The 7,665-nt window shown below is 38.5% G+C and overlaps 1 pseudogene; it reads left to right on the forward strand.

The window, feature by feature from the left end:
• The first annotated feature begins 5,161 nt into the window (after positions 1-5,161).
• LOC103011853 (deubiquitinase OTUD6B-like) lies at positions 5,162-6,053 on the forward strand (annotated as a pseudogene).
• The last annotated feature ends 1,612 nt before the right edge of the window (positions 6,054-7,665 follow it).

Here is a 7,665-nt window from a genome sequence, read left to right on the forward strand (position 1 = left end):
CCCATGGGTGCACTCATTTGCTAGCAAAATAAGGCTGGGGCAAAGGTTCTTCCACACCACACTGCTATCATATCACAGTCCCTGCTCAGGCCAGGTGATGGATGGATGTTCTGTAATCATGCTGCTTAAGACACCCCGGTGACCTGAAGGACAGAGTCTTTCTCCCAGGGTTGGAATTCTGGCTTGGCTAGACTTCTGGGTCTGCCCAAGAGCACATGGACAGCCAGAGTCCCACACATCTGCTGCTGTGCCTGTCTCCAAGGTTTTCCTCAGAATGCTGTGCAGGCAGGTCTGGTGTGCGTGTGGTCTACCTATGTGCTCTGTTGGCATGACAGCACGACAATATAAATAGCAGCTACTATATAATAACTATTTACTGTGCTAAAGACTATTAGACTTCGCAACAACCCAAAGCAGTAACAAAGTTATCTTTATTTTAGAGGTGGAAATGGAAGACAGAAGAGGTTAATTAACTTGCCCTTATCTACTTAGATGATAATTGATGAGGCCAGATTTTAAACTCATATTGGACTTTAAAGCCTTTGCTCTGAGTCTATATAGTATTATTTCAATTATTCAAACTGTTGAAATAGAGAAAACTTAATTACCTTGTTAACTAAGTGCTAAACCATCCTTATATCACTGTTGACAAAACAAAGTTTACTGCAATGGCTGAAACTTTACAGAGTGCTGGTAGAGGTCAAGTGTTCAAACTCGTCTTGAATAGCAAAGAGAGGCAGGTGCCTGCATCTAAAATTTGTGGGCCTGGAGCAAAAGAGCAAATGGAGGATGACATAACCTATGTGTAATATTTAAAGTCTATTCATCAAGCTAATAATTCATCAGTAAAACATATTCTGTCCTCCTACCTTGATAAGTATACTTTAATAGAAATGAGATCAATATATATGCATGTACATTTTTGATACAGCTATGCTTTTTTATATGACTGAAAATCAGCAAAGTAACAAAGATAGCTTAGTTGAATTATTATTGTGCTTGTCTGAATGTTCTCTTTAGGCCTTTTATGGTCAAACAAATAATCAAATTAAGAGATACATAATTCATTAAGTATTATATGTTTCTGATAAAATTTATTTTTGCCTTCATTTCAGGCAAATATATATTTATATTTTATAATCAATATTTTCACATAATTTGGGTTCTATTTACAGCAATGACAGATTAGCCACTATTTATCAGGACATTGTAGCTCTTTGATGGATCGTTTAATTAATTTCCATTCAGAGAATCGTCATTTTTCTGAGTCGCACCTGAATTTCTTTATGACACTTAAAAGGCATTCCATATATTTGGAAATTAATCATGAATTTTACAAATCACTTTTAAACTCTGTAACAGGGTCATATATAATAAATTATTATAGAAATTATTGCAAAATATTTTAAATGTAGCATATAAATCACCATCACCTATATAGCAATTTTACCTCTTCTTAAAGCAGTAACTAGGTCCATACCGTATTTAAGTTCTGCTTTAAATTTTTTCAGTACTAGGATATTATTTTAAAATTTCAAATGTAGTATCTTGTTTTTTTTTTTTTTTTTTTTTCAGATCTCTCTTCAGTCAGGACTATAGTTGATCTATAATGTCTGGAAAACAGTCTCTATAGAAATCAGTTTGGGAATTATTTGTATGTGAATCTTCTTCATAGTCATGCAGATATTTCCATGTCCTTATTTCTTCCCTACATTTTAAAGGAATGTTTCCTTTTTTGCACATTTTATATGCAGTTTCTTACAATTTAGAGTGAACATTTTTTTCTAATTAAAAAAAATAATCATTTAGAAAGTGAAACATCTGTTTTGGTTTTTCTGTATCCAGTAACTGTGAAGAGAACAAATTCAAAATTATTTCTATTATCAATGAAAGTCCATGATTCACTGTTTGAGAATTTTTTGTTTATTAGCTTAATTCTTCTAGTGCACCTCATGTCTTTTCAAAATGGAATCTAACTGCTTTATCAGTTTTGAGTTGACATTTTCTTATATACTGAAGAGTTCTTAGGAAGAAATTCAGCAGGGAGGAAGCCAAGGGAATAAACACCTTGACCTCCCTCTCTTCCTTCTTGCTGATAGCATGCTCTACCTCCCCACCGGTCAAATCCAAGGGAAGCCAGCAAGCTCATGTAGAAGCTGTTGGTTGCAGCCCAGAGCACTGAAATCCTTCTCAAGGATTTGGTTGGCATGTCCATTCCCTAGCTGCTGCAGGTGCTTCTGCTAAAGGCTTACCTCTGCACCCTTCTTAAAAGGATTATCTTTGGGTTATTGAGGTCACCTTATCTGGAGGCTCCTGGGAGTTACAAATCCTCTGTGACTGACTGCGGAGGTGCTACAAAAACCCTGCTCCCCTGCCTCAAGTTGGAAAAGACTGTGTCACAGTTTATGCTCCAAAGCTCCCCCTGGGATCCTGGAATTGTACCAAGCTAGATTTCACATGAAACCATATTCTTCTGAGGCTCCTTCTATCTGCCTCCCCTGCTGCTTTCTCCTGAAAGCACTCTCTCGATATATCACGTGTCCTCAAATCCCCATTTCAGGATCTGCTTCTAGAGAACCTGACATAAGAAAGAATGGGGGCCTATTAAACATAGATAGATCAAGCCCTGGGGCAGAGAGTAGAATGAAGACGGGTAGAGAGTAGATCTGAAGACCTACTAATGGAGCTATCACACACACTGGAATGTTATACAGCTGTGCCCGCCCAAAACACACTACCCCAGTCTTCCTTACTAACAGATCCTGACTTTGAGAGTAAAATCTACTCTCCACATCTCTTGAAGCTAGGGATGGCTAGGTATCCCAATTTAGGCCAAAGAGATGTAGGCAGAAGTCTCAGGGGAGACCGTCTCTTCCTTCCTAATTAAAAAGACAAAGATACACTAGAAGAAAGACATTTTGCCCTTTTCCCCTTCCCCTTCTTCATGAAGCCTGGAACTGGAAGCCTGGAAGGGTAATAGCCATCTGGTGACGACGATCTGAAAAGTATGAGGACAAAAGACAATATGTCAAGATAACTCAGTGGAAGGAGGTTCTGGGTCCCTGTTGTGTTGGTCTGGACTGCCTACCCCTAGGTTTCTGGTTGTGCAAGAAAAATAAAATCTCCTCTTTTTAAACCACTCTTTGTCAGATTTTCTGTTATTTGTGGCTGAACTCATTCCTGCTACAGCAGTCATTAAAAGAATAAAACAGAGTTATACCAGAGACTCAGAGTTTTGTCTTATCAGAGCAGCACCCATCTATATCATAAGACCTCTCACCACTAAGCATTTAGTCCAGTTTAGAGCACCAAGGGCACTGAAAAATAAAGCCAAGCTCTGGCGGGACATATCTCTGTTTTAACCATGCACAGAGTCATGATTCTGCAGACTGAGACAAAATATCTGGAGAGCATGGAGGCCACTTGGCATGCAGAACAATTCTAACAGGTGCAGGAAAATTAGCCAAATGGAAAGGGGCTGAGGCTGAAGGCAATTCTCTATGTCTTTTCCAAAAATGTTTCTGGGAATTACTGACCAGTGTAAATGCTCATGGCTCTGGTTTCAAACCTTGCCCAAGAGGAGAAATAAGTCTTGACAAAACAAAGTATCCAAGTGCCTTTTTGGCAGATATTGTACATATTTTCCAGAAGGAATAGTTTTCTGGGTCAAGTCACATTTATATTATATGGACACAGACATAAGTGCCTTATTTAAATAGCAATGTACAATATGGTAAGTCCTAATACTTCTGACAAGTGTTAAAATTGAGGATCTATTTTTTTTAAAGCCTTGTGAGTAACTTCTTTCTCCTTGTGATATATTCATAATTTCATAGTCAAGTACCAGGAGCAATAGCTTGGCTTGAATTGAATCATTTGGGGATAGGAGAATTATGAGAAGTAACTAACAGTAACCCAAACCAATTTATCACATCCTGTACTAATGTGCAAAACAGACAACTTTCTATAGTTTTCAGGCAGAGACAGTGAAACACTGTTTGGGCCAAAAAAGATGCTGTACAAGATGTTTTTATGAGCCCTGTTAATGCCGGAAGTGGACCATCAGAATACACACTACACACACACACACACAGACACACCCACACACCACCCTGGTAATCATCCTTCTATAATCACTCACTTATTTTATAGTTTGAACCCAGTGTTCCCTCTAGCTTTGAACATGAGTGCCATATTGGAAACCAAACTCAGCCAAGACCTATATGGAAGAGAATCAACCCTAAATGATGTAAGAAACTTTATTCCTGGAGATCATAATTTCTGGGTGTAAAATATTATTCTGAGGAGAAAATTCAAAGTCTATTCTTGCCAATGACAAAAACAATGAATCTGACTAAATTTGACTGGTGTGTGAATCAAAACACATTTGACTGGTGTGTTTAATAATGACCACATGGAAAAGCAATCTGTGAAGAAACACTCATTTTAGACAGGAAATGGTTGATGTAGTTTTCATACCCTCTAAAACTCTAAAAATTTATATCCAAGGTATAGATATAGTGAATTGCAGGAGAAGATTCATCTTCTAGTCTGGGGTGGCTGGCTACTTCATCTCTCATTCATTCATTCAAAATAGATAATGACATTTACTATGGGACCAACTAAGCATAGGAATTTTAAAGACATAAATGGCAAAATTCCTCAGTTTAGCAGCAGAGGCAAATCTATAAGGGAACGATTACAGTTATAAATGCATGCATACAACACACACACACAACAGGGCTGTGACGCTGTACAACCCCAGAGGGAAATGGGGAAAAGGAATGTCAAGAAAAACTTCACAGAAATATTTGGGCAGAATATTAGAGAATCAGTGAGAATTTGTCCACTTAATACTGAACGTAAGAAGAGAACACCAAATAAAATGCATCATATAGAATATAAAAATGGACACAGGGACAATTGTAAGCCCAAGTCTGTAAAGATAAAATGAGGCTTGATTGTTAAAGCTCTTGTTTGGCACTTGAGGATTTGGATTTTAATGGTCATAGGAGCCCAAGGAAGGATTTTAAGCTTGTAACATGAGGAGATATATATTTTATGAACCACATTTAATAAATGTGGTTACACTGGAGGAGAGGGAGAGTAGAGACAGACACAGAGATAATGTGCAATATAAAAGAAATGGGGAGAGGGTTACCTAGTCGTCATGGAGGCAGTCTTGACGGAGGAGCTTGATGAGGAAGAGCAGCTGGTGAGAAGGCATCACAAAGAGAAGAAGGAGTTGCAAGCCAAAATTCAGGGTATGAAGAATGCTGTCCCCAAGAATGACAAAAAGAGGAGGAGGCAACTTACTGAAGATGTTGCTAAGTTAGAAGCAGAAATGGAACAGAAACATAAAGAGGAGCTGGAGCAATTGAAGCTGACTTCTAAGGAGAGTAAAATAGATTCTGTTGCTGTCAATATTTCAAACTTGGTTCTTGAGAATCAGCCGTTTCGGATATCAAAAGCATAAGAGAGACGGGATAAAAAAGCTGCACTAGAAAAGGAGCGGGAAGAAAGGATAGCTGAAGCTGAAACTGAAAACTTAACTGGAGCTAGACATGTAGAAAGTGAAAAACTTGCTCAAATATTGGCAGCTAGACAGTTGGAAATTAAACAGATTCCATCTGATGGACACTGTATGTACAGAGCCATTGAAGATCAACTGAAAGAACAGGACTTCAGTCTTGACTGTGGCTGCCTTAAGATGTCAGACTGCTGACTGTATGCAAAGCCACGTGGAAGACTTTCTGCCATTTTTAACAAATCCTAATACAGGAGATATGTATACTTCCGAAGAGTTTGGAAAGTACTGTGATGATATCATAAACACCGCTGCATGGGGAGGTCAGCTTGAGCTAAGAGCCCTCTCTCACATTTTACGAACACCAATAGAGATAATACAGGCAGATTCTCCTCCTCTTGTAGTTGGTGAAGAATATTCAAAACACCCATTAATACTTGTTTATATGAGACATGCATATGGCTTAGGAGAACACTAAAATTCTGTTAAACGGTTGGTGAACACAGCTAGTGAAAATTGCAGCTAGTCTATAAAATGTTGCTGTTATATTTTAGTACAGTGTGCTGATCTGAGTTTTAATACCAAGGGTTGGATTGTTCTAAATGTTTCCGAAAAAAAAAACAACTACCTTAAATCAGTTTTATGGCAAAGCTACTAACAGGTTTTTAAAAAATGTGTCAAGGATAAACTTTCACCAATGTCCCCTTAGTGGTGTTTTAAAAACACTTGTAAGTCCCTTGTGGAGAACATCATTTATAGACCAAGATGGTACCCTGTTTGCTGATATTTTTATTAAATATAGGATCCTGAACATTCTGTTCTGTGTTGAAATAGTTAAGAAAAATTTTTTCTCCCTATTACTGAAAGCTTTCAGTAACCGTGTCAATGTAATTTTTCTTGAAGAAGTGAAATGACTCAGTCTCTTTGACATTGCAATAATGTGGTGATGGTGATAGCAAATTTAATGAATGCTTATAAATGAACGTGATTGCAGTAACTTTGGTGTTGATGGGATTAATGCTGTGATGCTTTTTATATAACCCCATCAAAGTGCAGCTAAGAAGCTTACTTTAATAAAGAATTTTAAAATATTAAAAAAAAGAAATGGGGAGAAACTGGACTAAAACAGTGATTCAACTAAGAAGAGAGACAGTACTGAGAGATACTTAGATGTGAAAATGGGTGCAAAAGAAAAGCTGATAATGTTTCTAAGCTTTTTTACTTCGGAGGTTTAGGTGGATGATATGGCATTCAATAATATAGGAAAAATAAAAAAGAACAGATATATGGAAAAAAAGAACAGAATATATGGAAAAGAGTGGAGAGGATAGTTCAATGGCGGTCATATAGGACACACTGGTAGAACATCTGGAAATGTATGGCGGATTTCTGGAAATACAGATACGAATTTCAAAAGAAAGATAGAAAAGGAAAGTCACTGAGAGTAAGAGTAGAATTTAAAGTAAAAAGATTGGATACTATCTCTCATGGAAAGCATTATGGAAAAGAGAAGAGGATTATGGATAGATTCTTTTTTTTTTTTTTTAAAGTTTTTACTTGATTTTATTTATTTATTTATTTATTTTTGGCTGTGTTGGGTCTTCGGTTCGTGCGAGGGCCTTCTCCAGCTGCGGCAAGCGGGGGCCACTCTTCATCGCGGTGCGGGGACCGCTCTTCATCGCGGTGCGCGGGCCTTTCTCTATCGCGGCCCCTCCCGTCGCGGGGCACAGGCTCCAGACGCGCAGGCTCAGCAATTGTGGCTCACGGGCCCAGCCGCTCCGCGGCATGCGGGATCCTCCCAGACCAGGGCTCGAACCCGCGTCCCCTGCACTAGCAGGCAGACTCTCAACCACTGCGCCACCAGGGAAGCCCAGTATGGATAGATTCTTAAAAAATATTTCATTTAAGGTCAGACAAGAGATGAGAGGAAGCTAATTTTGTTTTTAACATCTTTACTGGAGTATAATTGCTTTACAATGGTGTGTAAGTTTCTGCTTTATAACAAAGTGAATCAGTTATACATATACATATGTCCCCATATCTCTTCCCTCTTGCATCTCCCTCCCTCCCACCCTCCCTATCCCACCCCTCTAGGTGGTCACAAAGCACCGAGCTGATCTCCCTGTGCTATGTGGCTG

This window comes from Balaenoptera acutorostrata, chromosome 5, assembly GCF_949987535.1.
Source record: "Balaenoptera acutorostrata chromosome 5, mBalAcu1.1, whole genome shotgun sequence".
Taxonomy (NCBI): domain Eukaryota; kingdom Metazoa; phylum Chordata; class Mammalia; order Artiodactyla; family Balaenopteridae; genus Balaenoptera; species Balaenoptera acutorostrata.